Source organism: Epinephelus moara, chromosome 1 (assembly GCF_006386435.1).
Source record: "Epinephelus moara isolate mb chromosome 1, YSFRI_EMoa_1.0, whole genome shotgun sequence".
Taxonomy (NCBI): domain Eukaryota; kingdom Metazoa; phylum Chordata; class Actinopteri; order Perciformes; family Serranidae; genus Epinephelus; species Epinephelus moara.
In genome coordinates this window covers 377,393-401,852 of record NC_065506.1, presented here as the reverse complement: position 1 = coordinate 401,852, position 24,460 = coordinate 377,393, and the positions used below count along the sequence as shown (strand labels likewise).

Sequence of the window (24,460 nt, the reverse complement as noted above, 5' to 3'; positions counted from 1 at the left end):
CACATTCAAGCAACCTGGAGACAACTTAGAGATGATACGGGAATATTGTAAGAAATAAACTCTATTTACAGAGAAAGTATACAGAGAAAGTACATTATATACAGAAAGAATACTGTACTTTCCACCTAACCTGTTGTAACAACAATGTTACAAGGGGTTAGGTGGTGTAGAAACTATATCTATCTATCTATCTATCTATCTATATGTATATATGTATATATATATATATATATGTATATGTATATGTGTGTGTGTGTGTGTGTGTATGTATGTATATATATATATATATATATATATATATATATATGTATATGACAAAAAATATTGAACTTATTATGATATTCCAAATTATGGTGATGCACCTGTATGTTGTACATGTAGATCTGATTTAGGTGTGTATTTGATATATAATGCACTGGGCAAAAAGAGCATCCCTCTATCTATGTGAACACTATTCAGTGGCTTGAAGCCTTAAACCACATCAAATAATGTTGTTACATTATGCAGCGCTTTATTCACTTATTTGAATGATCTCACATGTTTGTCCATCCATCCATCCATCTTCTAACCGCTTCATCCTCTTGAGGGTGGGGCGGGGGGGCTGGAGCCTATCCCAGCTGACATTGGGCGAGAGGCAGGGTACACCCTGGACAGGTCGCCAGACTATCGCAGGGCTAACACATAGAGACAGACAACCATACACACTCACATTCACACCTACGGACAATTTAGAGTTATCAATTAACCTAATCCTGAATCTGCATGTCTTTGGACTGTGGGAGGAAGCCGGAGTGCCCGGAGGGAACCCACGCCGACATGGGGAGAACATGCAAACTCCGCACAGAAGGGCTCCCACACCCGGGATCGAACCGGGAACTTGCTGTGAGGCGACAGTGCTAACCACCACACCACCGTGCTGCCCCCCTCACATGTTTGTGTTATCTACTATTTATTTGTTGTTGTTGCATTACTCTTGCTAGCCTAGAATTTGATAATAATCACATGCAATAATTCAAACCCTTCATTCCAAATTATCTTCAAGCATTATAATGTAATGTAATCAATAAGGTCTAATCAACCTCTCTGTCAGAAAGTGACAGAAGAGGTAATGTTGTAACTATAAGTTTAAAGTTGGACATTTAAAAGGACTTTAAGTTCATTATTTGCATTCTGCATATTTGATTGAAGTCTAAAGGAAGTGATTTGAATAAATGCATTAAAATTTGCATTATTATTAGTTTATTACACATGATTTGTGACTGATACTGTAATCTGATAAACAGTAAGTTCATGAGTTCACTAATGCAACTACGTTACCCAAGATGCACTGCGAGTTCTATCCCAGAATGCTTTGCAACACAATGTGAGTTGAGATCATCGTTGAGATGTGATGCTAGTCTATACAAGATATGAGTGATTCTGCTAAGTAAAAGTTCCCGTGTTTTAACCCTGTTTCCAGTCGACCATTTATTTCACTGGCTAGTTAGATTGTCAGAACATTGTTTGGTGCCGAAATCCAGGATATCTAGTCAGCGAAACGACAAAAGAAAATGGGAGAACAACTGGACAGATTGATAAGGAAACGTGGAGCAGTTCAGGGCGCCACAACGAGACTCCTGCAAACTATGGACACAGCTAAGCCAGGAAAATGCAGATATTGGACGTTTGTGTGAGTTATTGGCGAACTTGTCTGCTAAAGAAAAGACATTACTGGACTTGGACCGTGAAATTGAAGAGGGAATTGCTACGGACGATTTGGAAGCAGAAATCATAAATACGGAGGACTACAGAGAATGAGTGATCACGATGAGGACGTGTGCACAGTGCGTGATTCAGGCTCGTGATAGCGTGAATAGCCCAAGGAGGGTTGTAGGAGAGAGAACTCCAATCCAGAACTCTGTTAAATTACCGAAGCTAACAATACAGAAATTTAGAGTTAGTTAGACTGTTAGTTAGATATAAGCTTATGGAGTGACTTTTGGAACCAGTTTGAGACGGCTGTTAACAAGAATGAGACTTTGAGCAAAACTGAGAAGTTTAACTATTTGAAATCGTATCTCTCTGGCGCTGCGGCCAAGACAATAGCAGGACTGATGTTAACAGACAGCAACTACGACCATGCGCTGGAAATACTACGTGATAGATATGGAAGAAAGGACATTGTAGTGAATGCGCACATGACAAAATTGCTGAATCTTAATCCTGTGAAGAAAGCGTCAGACGTGGTTGCATTGAGACAGCTCTATGATGACTGTGAGATCCAAATACGCAGTTTAGAGTCACTAGGCGTTGTGTCAGAGACATATGGCAGTCTGCTCTGTCCAGTCCTGCTGCAGTTGATACCAGAACAGATCGCTCTTCAGTACAGTAGGCAAAGAGGAGCGAGTGACGAATGGCGAGTATCTGAAGTGATGGAATTTCTGCAAAATGAAATTGTAGAAGCCTAAATTCATTCTGATTTCATTCATATGTGGATGGTAATTTAAGTTCATATTGTCTGGTGATAATTTATGTTTATTCTGATAAAAATGACTATTTACAGGTTAAAATATTTACAACTCATATATACAGAGTAATAAGTTCATGGTTTAATTCCTTACATTTAAAATATATGTATGGTAAAAGGTTAAAAATTCTCATTTGTAAGGTTTTGTGATATTAGTGAGTATACTTAGACTCTCTCGTAAGTTTGCATATTTAATTGCCTGTTAAAACTTAAGTATCGTGGTGGGTGTGGTTACCGCATCAGACAGGAGTCAGGCAAGTGGAGTGGAGCCACACAGTTTTTTGACCTCGTTATTCTTTTCATTATCTTATTGTCTTTTTTATTTTCGTGTGGATAACTTTTGTACCGTGGTTTTTATTTTTTTTGTTGAACTGAATCAAGAGGATCCTGATTCAAAGAGCAAAAAACTTGCTCTTCACGGATTGACACAACCTGGAACGGCCTGACCATAGCCGTCAAGTCTCCTGTGTTGGCTGGGAAACTACCGTATTTTATCCCTCTTTCCCGCTGTCCTCCCGTATTAGTATTTTCCCGTAAATCTCCCGTATTATAATATAATTTAAAAAAAAAAAAAAAAAAAAAAACATTCCTCTGCCTCTCCAAACAGAACTCTGTCACTAGCCTCGTGGGAACTGCCACCTGCAGTAGCCTGGGTGGCAGTTGTCACGAGGTTAGTGTCGACAGCGGGAACAAACCCGGAACCCAAAAAAGTGTTAAAGGATGCAAAGTCTGCAACAAATCTGTGTAATAAGTCATTAGTGCATGCCAGAGAGCCACATGAGTGAACATGAGAAATTAAAAGAAAATGTGTAATGAAAATAAAATGTAAATGTTTAACTTAAAGACAAGCAATGTGAAATGAACAGTAAATATGCAATGTGTTGACTTGTATATAAACTGAAAATATGTAAAATAAATAAATGTGCTTCATATACCCTTTTGTGTTTTCATTAGGCTGTATTATAACGTAGGAATGTTCACACCATTTCAATGTCAACAAAGGTAGGCCTATCAGATTCTGATCACCTAATTGTAGTTAGTAAGTGGTTGACAAGTGGTTATTTTAGATTTCCTGTACACCTGTCTTAAAATGTAAGGGATACTGAAGCTTGGTTGGGATGGTGGGACGGCTCGCGGCGGGCGCCGGAAAATTTCCCTTATTTTCAAATCCAAAACTTGACAGGTATGGGCCTAACTGAAAACGGATCACAGGATAAGGAAGCAACACAGAGGCTTTTGGAAAATAAGGATAACGACCGACACGTTTCTGCCCGGTGTAGAAGCGAAAATCGGTGCCTGGAAGTGGGCCAGATGGCACCCGACTTCGTCTCCTACTTCTCCTGCAGATCGTCCTCTGATGTTGATTTAGTACCTTAGGTTCAGTTGGCTAACACTTAGAGAAACACTGGAGTCGAGTATAATCAGGTGCAATCGAGTTTAATGTGTTCACAAGCAACAACACATACAACTCATTGAGTCAGGCTCCGGAGCGCAACTGAAGACTGGCTCTCAGTGCGCTCTCTTATATGCTGGTGGAGGTTCGAGCGAATCTCCACCTCTTTTCGTTAATCCTTCCCACTTAGACCCAAATCTATTGGTGGCTAACTTTTTCCCTTTGTCCAATCCTGAACAGGCCTGTTTCTAATGGCGTAATCACTTTCACTTTAGGCCTGGAATTTCCCATCACTCAGGCTGAGCAGAAGGACAGTAAGGCAGATACAAAACCTACCTTGCAGCTACCATCACAGGATACCTTTAAAGCATCCAGCTTTAAATACAATGCTCCACCAGCAACAGTTCAAACGGCCACATCTGCACCAAATGACTGAAATCAAAGACCAGCAAGGGCCAGTGCTTGAAGGGCTTTGCCAAGCTATGTCTCAGCAAGCCAACGTTACAGAGTATCTTGTGAAGAATCACAAAGCATCTCTACTTCCAGATCTCACTGTACCAATATTCAAAGGAGACCCATTGGAATACAAATCTTTTATTGCAGCCATTGAACATGGAATTGAAATCTGCTCTGATAACAATCGTGATCGCCTTCAGTTTTTGCTACAGTATACAAGTGGACAGCCACATGAGCTGGTTAAGAGCTGCATTCACATGGAACCTTCAGCAGGATATACTAAAGCAAAACAGATGTTAAAGGAGTTCTTCGGTGATGACTTCAGGATCGCAGAGGCCTACATTAAGGAGGCTCTGGATTGGCCGATGATCAAGCCAGAAGACGGTTTTGCTCTTCAGTCTTTTGCATTGTTCCTCACGGGCTGCTCTAACAATATGACTGATTTTAGCTACATGGAAGACTTGGACAACACAGCTAATATAAAGGCGCTGGCAAACAAACTTCCATACAAGCTCAAAGAGTCTTGGAGAAAGTCTGCATGTGACCTGCAAGAAAGGACAAAGAAAAGAGTTAAGTTTAAGGGCTTCGTTGACTTTGTGAACCAGCAAGTTAAGTATCTCTTGCACCCACTCTATTGAAACATAAAGGACACCACCATAAGCACGAAAGATCCTGTAAAACAAAAACAAAAACAACAATGCACGGAGACACTTAAACCAAAGAAGGTGTTCACAACGGCTGTTGTGCCCCCCAAGGCGGAAAACGACAAACACACAACATCAAAAACACAACCTGTATCAGTGGATGCTAGCAGCAAACCTTGTGTTTACTGTAGTGGAGAACAACACAGCCTCACAGTCTGCAAAAGAAATTCAAGAGCAAGCTACATAAAGACAAGATTGATTACTTGAGGACCAAAGGTTTGTGTTTTGCATGTTTGAAGCATGGTCATATGAGTAGCAGCTGCAAACAGAAGCCTTAGTGTCAAGAATGCTCTAGAACACATCCCACACTTTTGCATATTACAAACAAAGACTCAAAGGAAGACTCAACAGAGGAAAGTTGTGAACAGCAATCTGTATCAAGTGCTCTTGTACAAACAGCTGAAACCTTTGGTGTCACTGGGGCCGGTAAGGAAGATTGTGTTCTTTCGATCATTCCAGTGTGCGTCAAGGCACAAAAGGGAGATCTCCTCAGGTTTTTCTGGTGGCCTGAGGGGAACTATGACCTGGACCTCGCTGAACACAAGATGTTGGTGCATATCTTCGGTGCAACATTGTCAGCATCAGGAGACGGCTGAAACAGTCAAGAACAATTTTTACATAGATGACTGTCTTAAGTCAGCTTCTGATGAAGGTACAACCATCACGCTGTGCGCTGAGTTGAGGAGCATGTTAGCAAAGGGTGGATTTCGACTGACAAAGTGGTCAAGCAACAGCAGGAAACTGCTCAACTCATTCCCAGAGGAGAGAGCACAGGGGTTTCAAGATCTGGAGTTGGATGAGGACAATATGCCAATGGAGAGAGCATTGGGCATCCAGTGGTGCGCTGAATCAGATCAGTTCAGGCAGGGCTTAAAATTAACACCCGCCAAGCGCCAATGGCGGGTAAAAAATAAGTTTGGCGTGTAAAACAAAAACACACACCCGCCAGTGGCCGATGAAAAATTTTGAATTGCATGTGGGTTTTTTATGTGCTTCGACCATTTCTGCCAGCTGTGTCACACTATTTTGACCCTTTTTATTGTATGTGTGCCGGGAACGCATGACGTCAGCTACCGGAACCCTGGGCATTCTATGGTAACTTCTGAGCAAGATGTGGCGACACATTCCTGCCATGAAGCCACTGCCAGAAAAGAGGAAAAACGAAGATGAACATGTTGGACTTGGACGAGAAGAACAGATAGTTAAACGGAGTACAAATGTCGCACGGCATTTTATTGAAAAATGGAAACTAGACAAGGCTGGCCAGCCGCAGTCATGGCTGACCTACAACCCCCACACCAACACGATGAGCTGCAGCCTTTGCCACAAGCACACCAAAGAAACACAGAGGACAGGGTTGGATTTTCCTAATGTTGGATTTTCATACTAAAAACGTAAGGTAATTATTTTCAGTCAAACAAGGCATGATTTTTTTATTTGACTGGTGAAAAATATGTTTGGCCGGTAAATTTTTGGAGGTCACTAGCCAATGGCAGATGAGGTAAAAAGTTAATTTTACGCCCTGAGTTCAGGTTCAAGATAAAGGATCGACCGCACACTAGGAGAGGTCTGCTTTCCTTGGTCAGCTCCATCTTTGACCCGTTGGGGTTTCTCGCTCCAGTAGTACTTTCCGCAAAAAGGATCCTACAGGATTTGTGTCGGCAGAAGTATAGCTGGGACGAAGATCTGCCAGACAGTGTTGTTAAGATCTGGAAGAAATGGATTTCAAGTCTACCTCAGCTTGAGAAATTTGGAGTCAATCGATGTGTCAAGTCAAAACAGTTTGGTTCACCAGTCTACGCACAGCTTCATCACTTTGCTGATGTGAGTGAAGACGCCTATGGAACAACAAGCTACCAGCTGCTGCGATCAGAAACCGGTGAAGCTCAATGCACCTTGATCATGGCAAAGGCGAGGGTAGTGCCCTTGAAGTCTCCAACTATCCCAAGAATGGAATTGACAGCGGCCACAGTTACAACTAAGATGGACAAACTTCTGAGGAAAGAGCTGGAGCTGGAGCTGGAGCTTGATGAATCTGTCTTTTGGACAGACAGTACAGCTGTGCTAAAGTACCTCAACAGTGAAAGTACCAGATTCAAAACGTTTGTCGCAAATAGGGTCTCAGCAATCCTGGAGCACTCTCAGACATCGCAATGGAGATACATCAACACTGCTCTGAACCCCGCTGATCATGTCTCAGGAGGACAGACTGTGGAAGCATTTTTGAAAAACGAGAGCTGGCTTTCAGGACCAAGTTACTTGCTCAGCTCACAGGACCAGTGGCCCAAAAATCCAGATCCTGGAATGCTGGATATCGATGACCTAGAAGTCAAAAGAGTAACTCAAGTGCACATCATTCAGGCACAAGAGCCAAAGGACCTCATGGATCAGTGGATGAACCACTACTCTTCATGGACAGCGTTGAAATGCGCTATAGCCTGGTTCCTGCAACTTAAGGCGTTGCTGAAAGAGTTTAAAGAAAAGAGAAAGGAGCTAAAGGCATCAGGAGGAGAAAGCAAGATGGTTGAGTTCAAGAAAGCTTTCAAAGGAAAGAACCAGAAATCGTGAAGTACTGTCAAAGGCAAAACTTCAAAGAAGATTTGGCTATGCTGAAGGAACATCAAAGGGTAAAGAAAAGTAGCTCACTATTTAAGCTAAATCCAGTGCTTGAAGATGGAGTTATGAGGGTCAGCGGAAGGTTAAGTCGCGCAGCAATGCCTGACGACTTCAAGCAGCAAGCCATCTTGCCTAAGGACTCACACATCACAAAGCTTGTGCTGAGACACATTCATGACATTACAGCTCACGCGGGAAGGAATCACATGTTGGCTCAGCTACGTCAAAGATTCTGGATCCCTGGAGCCAATAGAGCCATCAGAAGGTTCCTCTCCAAGTGCGCCATCTGTAAAAGACTACACGGAGCTGCCGGCAGTCAACTCATGGCAGATTTACCGACATGCAGAGTCCTGCTGGACGATCCTCCATTCACAAGAGTGGGCGTTGATTACTTTGGCCTGTTCCTAGTGAAAAGGGGAATAGGGCAAGTAAAGAGATACGGCGTTATCTTCACATGTCTTGCCATAAGGGCCGTGCATCTAGAAGTTGCCTCTTCACTCGACACTGATGCATGTCTCAACGCAATCAGAAGATTTCTTGCCAGAAGAGGACAAGTCAGAGAGATGTATTCAGATAATGGAACCAACTTCAGGTCGGCTGACAGCGAGATGAAAAAAGCAATCCAAGAATGGAACACAACCAAGATTGAGAAGCACTTGCAACAGAGAGGTGTTCAGTGGCGCTTCAATCCGCCAGCAGGTTCTCACCACGGAGGAAGCTGGGAGCGGCTAATCCGTTCGGTGAGGAAAATCTTGAACTTAACAGTCAAAGAGCAGCTTTTGGACGAAGAAGGTCTCTACACCTTACTTTGTGAAGCCGAGGCAGTTATAAACAGCAGGCCCATTACAAAGGCTTCATCAGACCTCAACGATTTGGAGGCCCTAACACCCAACCATCTGTTGTTGCTCAAGGTCAAACCTGAATTGCCACCAGGAGTATTTCAGAAGGATGATCAGTACGCCAGGTGTCGTTGGAGACAGGTGCAATACCTCGCAGATGTCTTCTGGAAACGCTGGTGCAAGGAATACTCACACAGCTTCAAGAACGTCAGCAATGGTCTAAACCAAAAAGAAACTTCTGTGTCGGTGATGTGGTTCTGATTGTGGATGACACTTCTCCCAGGAATTCATGGCCACTCGGAAGAATTGTGGAGACCTTTCCTGACAGAAATGGCCTTGTTCGTCAGGTGAAGGTAAAGACCAGGACCAACGAGCTTTGTCGCCCTATAACAAAGCTATGTCTTCTTCAGGAATGAGGAGATAACTGATGGACCGTTCTAAGATTAAGGCCTCATTTGAACGAGGCAAAGAACAATGGACTTCTTTTACTCAGGAATAGTAATATTATCAGGCTCCTCTCATTTAGGTTTACACCTTTTGAGTAATTGATTCAAGGACATTGATAACAATTAGGGGCCGGTAATGTAGAAGCCTAAATTCATTCTGATTTCATTCATATGTGGATGGTAATTTAAGTTCATATTGTCTGGTGATAATTTATGTTTATTCTGATAAAAATGACTATTTACAGGTTAAAATATTTACAGCTCATATAAGTTCATGGTTTAATTCCTTACATTTAAAATATGTGTATGGTAAAAGGTTAAAAATTCTCATTTGTAAGGTTTTGAGATATAAGTGAGTATACTGAGACTCTCTTGTAAGTTTGCATATTTAATTGCCTGTTAAAACTTAAGTATCGTGGTGGGTGTGGTTACCGTATCAGGCAAGTGGAGTGGAGCCACACAGTTTTTTGACCTCGTTATTCTTGTCATTATCTTACTGTCTTTTTTATTTTCGTGTAGATAACTTTTGTACCGTGTTTTTTATTATTTTTTGAAGTAAACAGTTGAACTGAATCAAGAGGATCCTGTGGAGTTTTATGGATCATTTTTGTGGATTACGAGAGGGATATGAGAGCGTCAAGCTTAGGCTTCATTAACTAGGAAACTACAGAAATCATCAGCAGAGAAAGAACCATGCAACTGACCAGAGGAAATAAAGAAAAGGATAGCCAGAGCCACAATAAGCCATTTTAAAGGACTGACACAGCTTGTGAGCTGAAACAGAAAAAACAGAGCTTGCCCTCAGCCACTGCTTTGCACACTGCCAGCCAGAGAACAGTACAAACCTGAACATTGTCCCTCACACAATGGAACCTGAGAGGCAAGATATTCTGAAAATGATGGGAAGATGCTATGTGTGCCGAGGACCACGGCACATAGCCAGAAACTGCAGGATTAAAGACCTGTCCTGTGACCAATGTGGAAAAAGACATCACAGTGCTGTATGTGAAAATGGTGAAAAGCCTGCAACAGTCACCAGCGACAAGGTAGAAGATGTGGTCTCCTCATTCGCTACCCATTCTATGAAGGTGAGACCAAAGGGACAGAGTACAGTGCTGCTACAGACTACCAAAGCACATATGGTGGAAGTCAGAGGAGCTTTGTGTGTGAAAAACAGTCAAGGGCCCAGAAGCTACCAGTCATCAGGCAAAAAACTTTCTCCCTTCAGACATTCGGCTCTGCTGCTCCTGTGACAGCCAAACGCAACACTGTAAAGCTGGTTCTGGAGAACCTTTGGAATAATGGACAGAAAATAGAGATTGAAGCGATTGAAACACCACAAGTATGCACTGCTGTGATGAAGGTTCCAGGCGAGCCGATCCAGCATGAACTGGAACAAAGAGGTCTGCAGTTTGCAGATGCGACAGAAGATGGCGCTGATGACACAGAATTGTCAGTCCTTGTTTTTATTTTATTTTTTATTTTTTTGTTCAAAATAAACATTCATTCATTCATTCATTCAGTGCTGATAGGAGCAGACTTCTACTGGAGCACGGTGTCAGGCCATGTTGAAAGACTCACAGACACACTTGTAGCACTCGAGAGTGTGTTTGGATGGTCTGTACAGGGTCCAGTGACAATGTCACAAGTGTCACTGAAGCAGCGTGCATGCACATACACATTGAAGAAGAAGCACAGATTTCAAGCCAGCTGAAAGCTTTCTGAGAAATAGAGTCTCTCGGAATCACAAAGCAAGAACTGAGTGATCCAGATGAAAATGAGGCGCTTCAACAGTTTGACAAGACAACTCAATTCAAGAATGGGCGATATGAAGTGGAGTTGCCATGGCGGCACGCGAATCCATAACTCCCAGACAACTACAGAATCGCCAAGAAAAGATTTGAGGGTCTGAAACAGAGACTGCGAGCAGATTTAGTCTTCTTCCAGAGATACAGTGAAGTGATAGAGGATTATCTGCAACAAGGCATTGCAGAAGACGTGACCAAGGGTGAGTGCACAACACCTAATGTCAAATACTACTTACCTCAGGAGCACAGCATGGTGTCCGTGAGTTGACAGCGAAGCTGAGAGTGGTGTTTGATGCCTCATCACATGAAGACGGCTGTCCATCTCTGAACAACTGTCTGCTGACCGGTCCAAACCTCAATCGTGATATGCTCGGCATATTAGTCAGAATCAGACTGCATGAAATTGCATTCATGGCACATATCAAGAAGGCATTTTTGCATATTTCTCTCGCTGAGAAAGACAGAGATGCAGTGAGATTTCTTTGGCTCGCTGCTCCACCAAAGGAAGAAGCGGGTGAGAAGCTGCGCACACTGAGGATGACGAGAGTGGTGTTTGGCATGTCCCCAAGCCCATTCCTGTTGGCAGCTACGGTGAGAAAGCATCTTCAGCAGTATGAAGTATAGTCTCACACAGTACAGCTAATCAAAGAGTCACTGTATGTGGATGATTTTGTGGCCAGTGTCCGTGATGTAGGAGAGACCATGTCGGTGACAACCGGAGCAAAGGAAATCATGGCAGCTGCTGGCATGCAGTTGTGCAAGTGGATGACAAACTCTACAGCACTGAAAGAAAGGTGGGAAGAAACAGACACAGGGCACCGAAGAGCCAGAGGCCCATGGGACAGTGCTGAAGGTACTTGGTTTAGTGTGGAGAACATAGACTGATGACTTTGTCTTTGACTTGAGACCTCTGCTGGAGAAATTGACGAAGAACAGTGTTTTGAAATACTCTGCCAGCATCTTTGACCCCCTCAGCTTCCTAACACCTTTCACCGTAAAGGTGAAATGCCTGCTGCAAGAGATGTGGGAGCGAGGGCTGAGTTGGGATGGGGAGCTGCCGCCTGATCTGAGTCAACAATGGAACAGCTGGCGCTCTGAGTCCAGAGTGGCGCCACTAAAAAAACAGCCACGTCTAGAGCTGATGGGAGCATTAATAGGAGCAAGACTAGGAAGAAACATGATAGATCTGCTGAAAATGGAAACCCATCAACTTCATATGTGGACCAAGTTGATGATCGTGCTACACTGGATTCGCAGCTCAGCGCAATGCTGGAAGCAGTTTGTTGCCAACAGGGTGACAGAAATCCAGTCCCTCACTGATCCAGCATCATGGACTCACTGTAAGGGAAAAGAAAATCCTGCTGATCTACCCACTCATGGCCAAACAGTCGTGAGCCTGAGTCAGAGTCACCTGTGGTGGAATGGGCCTGCGTTCCTGACCTCATCTGACCATGAGGAAGACTCCGGTGACCAGTCAGCGGAGGACGACGCAGCTGAAGAAGAACTGAAAGTAAGTGAACGTGTAACAGTACAACTCAGCACTGAGGACAGTGAGGCAAGAGAGCCAGTGCTGGATCTTCATAGTTACAGTAAGCTGAAGACAGTATTGAGAATAACAGCCTGGATAAAGAGATTCATAGACAACACACACTCGACAACAAAGGGAAGTGGAGAGTTGACAGCAGAGGAGTTGTTTTAAGCAGAGAATTACTGGATCAAGGTAATACAACACCAGAGCTTCAGTCAAGATATCACTCTCCTGCAAGCATTAAACAAAGGTTCAAAGATCAGAGAATTGTGGCCTTTCCTAGATGAAGATGGACTGATGTGTGTTGAAGGCAGGCTTCAGCAATCAGACTTCAGCTTCAGACAACAGCACCCATGGATCTTGCCTGCGAAGAACAGATACTGTGAGTTGTTAGTTCAACAGAACCACGAAACCCTGATGCATGCAGGTGTGCGAGACACACTAGTGCAATTAAGAGAAAGATACTGGATAATGAGAGGAAGACAGCTTGTGAAGTGTGTTCTATCAAGGTGTAATGTGTGCAGAAGATTCAAGGGCGAAGCCTGTGCAGCAGGTCACTGCTCCGTTGCCCCGTGACAGAATCACTGAATCCCCTCCATTCAAAGTCACAGGTGTGGTGCACTTAGTAAGGCCTACATCGCATTATTCACCTGTGCTGTAACCAGAGCAGTCCATCTGGAGCTTGTCTCCAGTCAGTCAACAGAGCATTTCCTTTTGGCTCTAAAAAGATTCACAGCTAGAAGGGGACTGTGCAAAGTGATCTATTCAGATAATGCAAAGACATTCAAGCGAGCTGACCAAGACCTGAAAGACTTGTGGGAAAGCCTGGAAGAGCCAGAGCTCCTAGAATACTTATCAGAGAGGGGTATAAGCTAGCGATTTATTGCTGAACGAGCAGCCTGGTGGGGTGGCTTCTGGGAAAGACTCGTCCGGTCAGTGAAAACCTGCCTGAGAAAGGTGCTCGGACAAGCCTCCCTCAGCTTTGAAGAACTGACCAGTACCATCACAGAGGTGGAGGCCACTTTGAACTCCAGGCCACTTACCTTTGTGAACAGTGACCTGGATGAACTGCAGCCGCTGACACCTGCTCACTTTCTTGTGGGTAAAAGACTCATCTCTCTGGCACCAAAGCAGCTTTCCGCTGCCAGCAGGAATACAACACTGAACAGAGATGAGATGACCAGGAGATGGCGCTATTGGCAATGGCTCATGTCAAGTTTCTGGAGCAGCTGGTGAAAGGACTATTTATTGGACCTCAAGTCAGCTCATTGCTGCGACACCCTGCAGCCTACCTTACTGAAGGTGGGTGACCAGAGTTGGGTAAGGGTTACTTTAAAAGTAATCAAATTACTTTACTGTGTTACTTTTTTGAAAAGTAACCAGTTACTTTACTGCGTTACTCCATGAGTAAAGTAACTCAAGTACTTTTTAAAGTACTTCCAACGTTACTCCCTGAGAAAAGTAACTCAAGTACTTTTAAAGTACCTTTGAGTATTCTACATTTCCTATTGGGCAATGGACCACAGGATGCTAAGCCTACATTTTTTGTCTCCAAAATTAAAGTTATGGACCACTTGCCCTTCACTGAGATCCAATTCTCCCATCACAGCCGTCACTTTGACCAGTAGAAACACAGAACGATCTGCTGCCGTAGACAACAACACCCCAGCATTTTTAATATTTCCTCTAGGGATGTTACCACACAGAGTAAAAGGGGAAAATGATACTGTGAAACAGCAGAGGCACTTTGTCAACCCGGTGAGTTACGGTCATTAGCATCAAGCTAGCAAACAGTGTTATTTCTTCATAATGGAGACGGACACAAAGTAATAACATTAACAAATAGTGGAGGGGCTTTTACTCACCACAACTGCAGAGGCTACCAGCTTCATTTGAAACAGACTACATTATAGACGGTCCATTATTTATCATTCCCTCTGTATTTATATTTATTTTTTATCCACTCCCGTTGTCTTTATCTAAGTTAATGCATCACGCCGTCATTTCAAACTCAACACTTCCTGAACTTGTTTCAAACTAAAAGCCCCTTATAACCTCGGCTGAGATAATCCCTCCATTTTCTGAATAGGCTTTTATTGTGAAATATTAGTAGGAACTTGGTTATGGAGGATTCAGTAGCTTTAATGTTTACGTACAGCGCTTCAAATGAAGCTTCTGCCATCTGCTGATGATTTTAGGTGACTACAACAACATTTCGGCTGGCACATGAGGAGACACAGTGACTCAAATAATAGTAAAAGTAATAAAAATAGGACAAGAATAACCCGATGACATCACACACGTCGTGAAAGACGACCGGGGATAATTGGTGAGTACCATCGTGTAGTGTGTCATGTCTGTCGGCCAAGTCACGGCATGATTTTATGACTCCACGATCGTGTAATGTGACATAGTGACTTTCAGAACGGACAGAAAAGTCGTGTAGTACTATTGTGTACCAGGCATAATGCAAGTCCTGAGTCTGACCTGTCTGTCCGTGAGTCCTCCTCCATCTATTGAGTTGTGGGGATTTTACTGACGATCCTGCGGAATGTTTTAGACCGTAGACAACGGCAGCATTTCTTCTGACAGAAGCTTCATGACTTCTTTCGTACTGATAGGTTTAACATTATCTCTGTTATTAGAACCACAAGACAGTCATGCTGTTTCGGAGCTGAAGGACCAGCATTCTAAAAGTAACGGAAGTAACTGATGGCTTGTTTGAAAATGTACTCAAGTATTTGATTACTCAAACAGCAAACGCGTTAGGTTACTTGTTACTGCAAAAAGTAATCAAATCAAATCAATCGCATTACACCCAACTCTGTGGGTGACATCGTTCTCCTTGGAGAACTATAAGTTTACAGTTGGGGGACTTCCGGTTTCGCGAATTGCAGAGTAGGCAGCAAGTTGGAGGAGCTCTGTCGTCATTCAACACATTTTTGACATTCGCTGTGCTATTTATCCGTCTAAACTTGGTGAACTTGTTTCTAAATTTACTTCTGACTGGGTGTGTAACGTACTCAGTCCAACATGCGCCAATCGACCATGACTAAAGGTAAAAAAGGCGAAAATGAGAGTGGCGGTGGACAAGATGGCGGCCTAGCATCTAACATCCGAGCTAGCAGCGGCCCCACGCATGTGACAGCAAGGACCCAGCGGTATCCCTGGCTGATATACAGAAGTTACTTGCTGGGATGGAGGAGCGGATTATTGCAAATCTGACAGCACAAATTTCATCCAATCACGCTACTATTGTCAGACATGAGCAGACGATTCAAGCCATTGAAACGTCAATGAACGACTTCCAGGGGAGAATTACAACACTGGAGTCCACAATGGGTAACCCTGTAAAGGAGAAAGAACAACTCAAGCTAAAAGTTGACGACCTCGAGAACAGGTCCAGGAGGTGCAATATTCGAATAACAGGCATACCAGAGAAAGCTGAGGGCACCCAGCCTACTTCTTTCATCGAGTCCTGCTTAGGAGAACTATTCGGCACCGACGCCTTACCCCGCCCGCTTACCGTGGACAGGGCACACAGGGTGGCCATTCATTAGCGACAAGACGGGGCCCCTTGTCCCTTCATAGCCCATATCCACCACTTCCAGATAAAACAGTGAATAATGCAGCTTGCACAAGAGAAATGTGCCCTGTCTTACAGGGGCTCAGAGATCCACATCTACGCAGACTACAGCGCTGAGGTGGCCAGAAAAAGAGCCATCTTCACCACTGTCAAAGCCCAACTGAGAATCGCTGGGTACCGCTTCAGTCTACTTTTCCCTGCCAAGCTTCGGGTGATCGTTGATGGAACCAGGCACAAGTTCAACACTCCGGCTGAAGCTGCTACCTTTTTGGAAAACAGTCAACCTAATGGGTAAGACCCCTCATCAACCACAATATGAAGAAAAACTCGGAGGACTTAACTTTTTTTCCTTAGCCCAAGCTTACTTGGGACTTAAAGACTGAATAACATTTCCCACGTGCTGTTGCTAATTCCATACAAGAACATGGGAAAGGGGTCGTCATGCCCCACCGATTTTGTCTGTCTGTTGACCAAATGATGTTGACCGTAGCAATCTCTTTGTTTGTTAAGCTTTCAGCCGATGTATACGGTTTGACCACCTATGTGTTATGTGTGCCCTGGATATCATAACATCTGTGAAAGGACTGTGGGGCACGGGGCGGATTGCCATGGTTTCATATGGGGGTGGTCGGACGACTGGGATGTCTTTGTTTTAATTTGACCTTGGTATAGCATGAGCGGTGAAAACAATTCACCTCCCCTCTTTCTGCTGGTGTTATAACATTAGCAACACCGACCAGTGCTGCTCCTTAGCCTTCATCATAAACATTACAAGACACTGATATGCTGGCGCTGTGCTATCTTTACTTTAGCTTTGGTCTGCTAAAGTCGGCTTATTAACTATTGATTTTTCTGCTTTTAGTTAATATTGGATGTTATTAATGGAGCCTAACTGCATTTAACGTTGAAAATGTCGAATTAAACACATCATTTGTTTTGTTAAGTTACTGACATGATTGAAATGGACGTTGCAACACTCACTGAGCATTGTGGGACTTTTTTTTTTTTTTTTTTTTTTTTTATCTTATTATTTTAATTTAATTTTATTAATTCATTTCTTGTGACTCCCCCCGCAGCAACTTTATTGTTCTGGGCTCTTGTAAGAAACTAGTGGTACTGAATACATTTTAAGGGCTCAATATCTTGATTTACACAGAACCAATTTTGGCCTACAGTTTTAAAGGACCACTCTCTGTTTATTACCTTATTTCATTGAGGGTTGAGTGTTTGTTAAATCCAACTGTTTTGCCTGTTACTAAAAAGGCTCCAAGTATAACACACATTATGTTCTCACATAATTAAGTCAAGGCAGCAGATAAGGTTCCAGAGCAGTTAGATAAGGGTATTTACATTCATAAGCCACAAAGTGATATACAGTAATCATTACAGAGTGGCTGAAAGTTGTAAGTCAAGGCTTTGCTCATATAGAAGGAAGGGCTGCCATATTTCATTAAATTTAGATATGGAACCTCTCATTAAATAACAAATCTTTTCCAATTTTGAAAACATTAATACATCCTTTATCCACAATGAATGCGAGGGTGGGTGTTGTGATTTCCAGTGTCTCAAAATTAGACGTCTAGCAATCAAACAGAGAAAAGCAACAAAATCAGATTTGGGTTTTGATAATGTAATGGAGTCTGATAATACACCAAATAGAGCTATGAGTGGACATGGCTCCACTGTTTTTTGTGATATATCTAAAAGAGTAGAGACCCAGTATGTATGTAGGGATGGACACATCCAAAACATATGAACAAGTGTGCCACGATCCTGTCGACATTTGTCACACAATGGGTCGATGTTGGAATAAATATGAGACAGTCGGGACTTTGTCCAATATACACGATGTAGAAACTTGCATTGAATGACCCCGTGTCTGGCACATACAGAGGATGAGTGTACACGTAGGACTCCCATGAGTCTGCCAGATCTACATTCAGATCTTGGGACCAGAGAGTTGAAAGTGTTTGGTCAGATGGAGAGCAGAGAGAGAGAGCTGTATCATAAAGAGTGGAGATTAAATCCTTCATTAACATAGTTTTTTTTATTAACTTTTTTTATTTATTTTATTTTTTTCATTAAGACAGAGCTTGTAGTGCAGAGTAGAACTAAGCACTAAACGAACAACGGCTTATGGAAAATGGGAAAGGATTTGTAGGTCTTTGTACATTGGATACCCTTATTTTATTTTATTTATTTATTTATTTATTTTTTGTTTGTTTGTTTTTTCTGTTCTTCTGGCTGCTCTTTGCTGCTGTATACTTCTCAGAATGGACATCTCCTCTAGACTACCGATTTTTACCCCTCATTTCTCCCCCTTAAATTAATATGGTAGGGCAGTTTGGTAAAGTGATCGATAATCCCACTAGGTTCCTATCCTGGAATGTAAAAGGGGTCAATAACTCAATTAAAAGACAACAAGTTATGTCTCATTTGCAACAGTTTAAAGTAGACATAGCGTTCTTACAAGAAATGCATCTCTGTAATGCCAGTGTTGCTAGTCTTAAACGAAACTGGGTTGGCCAGGTATACCACCAGATTTAATGCAAAAGCTAGAGCGATGGCCATATTAATAAACAAAAACATTTCTTTTGAATCTACGGAGATCAGTGACCCTAATGGGCGAAATATTATTGTTGTTGGACAACTCTTTGCCAATCCTGTAATTTTAGTGAATTTGTACGCCCCTAACTATGATGACAGTAATTTTTTTGAGAAACTCTTTTTGACTATACAATGGATTTCTTGTAATAGGAGGAGACTTCAACCTTGGACTAGATGTTACCCTGGACAGGTCATCAAACACTCTTCAGAACCTCTCTAGGTCAGCTGAAGTTGTGAAGGACATGAGTCAATGTGGTCTTTCAGATATTTGGAGATTTAAGTTGCCCCACACCAGAGCTTACTCTTTTTTCTCCAACGTGCATCACACCTACACCCGTATAGATAATTTCCTTCTTGACAACAGACTGCTCCCTAACTTTAAGACCTGTACATGTAATAGTATTGTTATTTCTGACCATAGTTCACCATAGTACATTATGGGAGACTCTTAAAGGGATAGTGCACCCAAAAATGAAAATTCAGCCATTATCTACTCACCCATATGCCGACGGAGGCCCTGGTGAGCGCAGAGCACAGAGAAGCAGTCAGAGCTACAGGTTACAGTGAGGCTAAAAACAGAGTTCAAATGACATTTTTCGAAAAAACTTTTTATGTCGGGGCTTCAGGACACTTGGATCACTACGGATGGGCATGTTGGAGATATTTTGTGGTTTCAATTTTGTGTTCTTGGACGTTAGTCTGGGGCGCCGTCAGCCATTAGGCGTGCTAGCTGCTCCCCCTGCTGATCGCCGCAAGGCATGTGAGGACTCTAAAACTTCACCAGGGCCTCCGTCGGCATATGGGTGAGTAGATAATGGCTGAATTTTCATGTTTGGGTGCACTATCCCTTTAAAGTATACCTCAGCGGACAAATTATAGCTTATTCTTCTACAATTAGAAAAGAATTCAAAATTACATGATATTTCTCAACAAATTCTGGATATTGACTCAAAATACGCTCCGTCTCAAGCCCCAGACGTTTATAAGGAACGTCTAAGGCTACAAACTGAATACAATCAGTTACAATACAATCAGAGATAAATCGAGTAAATTATTGGCCCTGCAGGCTGCCAAGCAGCTGCCACTGCTCAATTCCAAAGATTTGGTCACATACAGGAGAGATGCTGATAGATCCTGATGACATAAACAAGGCTTTTTTACAATTCTATTCTAACCTCTACACATCAGAATGTAGTAATGATTCGGGTCCCTCAATCGCATTTTTGAAAATTTGAACCTTCCCACCGTGTCAGAGGAACTAAACTCTAATTTGAATGCAGACATTTCGATTACTGAAATTATTGCGGCCATTAGCTCTGTGCAAAATAACAAGTCCCCTGGCCCTGATGGATTTACGACTGAATTTTATAAGAAATTCTCTCTTCAATTTGCACCTATTCCTTAAGCAATGTACAGGGAGGCATTGTCTTCAGGCACTCTTCCTGCCACTTTGAGACAGGCTTCTATCTCTCTACTGGCAAAAAAATAAAAAATAAAGATCCGTTGCTATGTACATCATGCCGCCCTATATCTTTGCTTAATGTAGATTTTAAAGTGTTATCTAAGGTGTTAGCTAAACTCTTGGAGGGTGTGATTCCTAATATTGTTTCGCCCGATCACACAGGGTTTATTCAGGGTCGGCACTCATATTCGAATCTAAGAAAACTATTCAATATTGTCCACTCGACCTGGTCAAAAACCCCTGAGGTAGTGATTTCACTTGATGCTGAGAAAGCTTTTGACCAGGTCGAGTGGAAATATTTATTTTTTACTTTTTTACAAATTTATTGCCTGGATCAAATTGCAATATTCCTCTCCCCTTGCTGCAGTAATTTCTAACAATGCTCAATCACATTACTTTCCCCTTGAAAGGGGGACAAGACAGGGGTGCCCCCTTTCTCCGCTACTGTTTGCACTAGCCATCGAGCCTCTAGTGGTAGTGCTCCGACTCTGTAAGGACTTTTAAAGGTATACATCAAGGTGAGCTAGAGTTTAAAGTCTCTCTCTATGCAGATGATCTGCTCCTGTATGTTGCCGACCCCGCCTCATCACTCCCCTCCATCCTAGATATTCTGAGTCAATTCGTAAAAATCTTGGGATATAAGCTAAATTTACAAAAAAGTGAACTGCTCCCTTTAAATCCTGAAGCAGATGTGCTCCCTCCTAGTCTCTTCCCCTTTAAAAGGCTCCAAGACGGTTTTAAGTACTTGGGAATTGAGATAACTCACACCTTTCATTCTACATTTACCAAAAACTTCACTACTCTTTTTAATAAATGTAAACAGGATATGAATCGCTGGGCTTCTTTACCATATATTATAATTTAATTAAAATGATAGTACTACCAAAGTTCTTATATCTCTTCCAAAGTATCCCAATTCTAATTAAAAAGACTTTCTTTAAATCACTTGATAAAAGTATTACTATTACTAAAGTATTACTTTTATATGGGAGAACAAACCTAGACGAATTAGCAAGACCCACCTCCAAAGATCAAAGCGCTCGGGTGGTTTAGCTCTGTCCAATTTCCTCTTCTATTACTGGGCGTGCAACATCCAGAAGTTAATTCACTGGTTCGAAGACACACCAGTTGCAGGAAAGGCAGATTGGGTGCAATTAGAGTTCTCTTCGTGCCAACACCATTTGGGCTCAGTGGTTTGCGCAGCCCTGCCCCTTCTTGGTAATAATCTAAGTTCAGACATAATAGTTAATCAATCAATAAGAATATGGGCTCAATTTAGAAGACATTTTGGGCTGCAAGGACCTTCTATCCTCTCCCCCATTAAGTCTAATCACATGTTCATTCCCTCTTGTACAGACCCTGCTTTCACTTTGTGGTTTAATAAGGGGATTAGGACAATTAATAATTTATACATGGAAGACATATTTGCATCTTTTTCTCAATTATCTCAAACCTATGACTTACCTAAGAACCACTTTTTTTCGTTATTTACAGGTCAGGAGCTTTGTACAGAAGACATTTAATTCATTTCCAGATAAGCCCATTAAATCACAATTGACCATATACTTGGATTGAATTTGGAGAGTGGTTGATTGATATCTCAGATCTATGGGCTCATTGACAACATTAACCCTCACCCCATTGAAAACTTAAAAGCAGCTTGGGACTCTGACCTTGGAGTAGCTCTAACTGACAACCAATGGGACTCAGTCTTAGACTTGATACACACATCGTCGCCATCCGCCAAACATGGCCTAATACACCTGAAAGTGGTACACAGGGTCCATCTTACTAATGCTAGATTGGCAAAGATTTATCCAGACATTGAACCATTATGCCCTCGATGCGAAGGCCAGCCTGCAGACCTAATGCACAAATAAAGCCTATGTGGTCATAGCCTTCACTACACTCCTTGCGAGACGTTTGATCCTTTTAAGATGGAAACAACACACTCCCCCATCCTTTTCCCATTGGATCAAAGATGTTATGTATTTCTTAAAACTTGAAAAAATAAAATACACACTTAAAGGGTCCTCCCAGACCTTTACTAAGATATGGAGACCCTTCTTGAACTTTTTTGACTCGCTACATGAACCCCTTGATAAAGAGTGAGGTGGGAGTAAAGGATAAGGTGAGATGTCCTATTACAATAGTTACAGTAGGGTATTTTTCCCCCTTTCTTTTCTATCCCCTTAAATTGCTTGTTATAACCCTTTATTTACTCATGTTTAATTATTCTTTGTGTAATTCATACTGTATTTGATTATTTGGGTATGGCTCTTCTTCCTCTATATTAATGTATGTATTAAGTTTACAATTGGACATTTAAAAGGACTTTAAGTTCATTATTTGCATTCTGCATATTTGATTGTAATCAATAAGGTCTAATCAACCTCCTCTGTCACAAAGTGACAGAAGAGGTAATGTTGTAACTATAAGTTTAAAGTTGGACATTTAAAAGGACTTTAAGTCTATAAGTTTAAAGTTGGACATTTAAAAGGACTTTAAGTTCATTATTTGCATTCTGCATATTTGATTGAAGTCTAAAGGAAGTGATTTGCATAAATGCATTGACATTTGCAGTATTATTAGTTTATTACACATGATTTGTGACTGATACTGTAATCTGATCAACAGTAAGTTCATGAGTTTACTAATGCAACTACATCCAAGATGCACTGCGAGTTCTATCCCAGAATGTTTTGCAACACAACGTGAGTCGAGATTATTGTTGAGATGTGATGCTAATGAGTAAAAGTTCCCGTTTTTTAACCCGGTTTCCAGTCGACCATTTATTTCAATGACTAGTTAGATTGTCAGAACAGGGAAAGAAAGATGTCAAAAAGAAAACATTTTCTCCAGAATACATTAGATTCATTTGTTAAAAAAAACCTAAGCAATGTGACAATGAGTATGTATGTTTTTTATGTTTTTCTTTTTATTATAGATGATGGCTTTGTGTGTAGTGTCGAGCTTGGGTAGTGTACTTGTATTTGTAGGTGTCATTTTGCTATGGATTTTGCTCAAACTGGTTAAAGGGGTCTCTTTACCTCTCACCTCAATATGTCTCAGTGAAAATGGGTTTCTAGAGTCCTAACAATAGAAAATCTCTTTCCCTCCTCTCTCTCTCTCAAAAGACCATTATTGTTGTACTAAACCTACTCGTATAAAGTAGCCTGCCATAGAAAAACTATCACCTCACTGTATAGGATTATGTACAGCCTACTATAAAGTAGCTACTAGCTAGAGTGGTCCAAACTGATGTTAAAATGCATATATTATTTTAGTCAAATAATGAACATTTTCTGTGGCTGGGCCAATTTCCATCCTGTTCACATTGATGAGAAAATTGACAATATTGATCAGTGATTCCTGTGGTGGGGAAAAAACTTTTATTTCTTGATGAATGTATTTATTCATTTCATTCATTCATTTCATTTTCCGTAACTGCTTCTCTTGTTAGGTGTTGCAGGTTTGCTGGAGCCTATCCCAGCTGCCACTGGGAGAGAGGTGGGGTACACCCTGGACTGGTTGCCAAGACTATCACAGGGCTGACACATAGAGACAGGCAACCATTCACACTCACATTCACACCTTCGGACAATTTAGAGTCACAAGTTAACCTGAATTCAAATAAACACAAGAAATGTGTGCTCTAGAGAAAGGATCAGCACTCAGTGAATAACTTCCTAAGCCCTATGATAAGCTATTATGGCAAGGCTTAACTATACAGACCAATGAGCAGTAATAACTAACACATCTTTGGGGTCATCAGGTGGGAACCTCCTTTCACCAGTGTTTCATCTAGTTGGTCCTACGACACCTCCAGGAGGCTAGACAGTGATCTCTGGCAACCCAGAGACACTTCCTTAATGCCAGCTCTCACTGCTCCCCACACCAACCCAACAACCTCCTTTACCTTACATTATACATGGCTTTCTCAGCCCAAACAGCACTGCCGCCTTCAACAAACCCAGGCTCCATTTATGCGAGCTCCAGGTAGTGACCGTGCCGATACTACCTTTCCTAGCACACAGATGCAGCCACTTCAAATTTCCGTGGTCCGTGGTGGAGCCGTGACCGATTCGTGACAGGTCCCTGTCGTCACCTGGCTGGGCTTGTAGCTTTAATGAGATCCCCCGCGATAACGTAGAGGATACGGGACCGACTGGTAACGCCCCTAAGTTTAAATTAAAGAAACCAGTTGCAATGGTCTGTCTACCCACCAGCAGGATCAGTGAGTGTGGAAGCTGAAGCGGTTTACTGCGCCTCTGATTACTGAGAGCGCTTACCACACAGAGCATATTTAATGAATATCACTACACACACACATATATATATATATTCATTCATCTTCTAACCGCTTCATCCTCTTGAGGGTCGCGGGGGGGCTGGAGCCTATCCCAGCTGACATCGGGCGAGAGGCAGGGTACACCCTGGACAGGTCGCCAGACTATCGCAGGGCTGACACATAGAGACAAACAACCATTCATGCTCACATTCACACCT

General features: G+C 42.2%; 1 protein-coding gene across 1 annotated transcript in view; it reads left to right on the top strand.

Moving 5' to 3' along the window:
* The window catches only part of adamts17 (ADAM metallopeptidase with thrombospondin type 1 motif, 17), a 487,878-nt gene that overhangs the window by 137,691 nt on the left and 325,727 nt on the right, over positions 1–24,460 (top strand). The gene's annotated exons all lie outside the window — the stretch shown is intronic.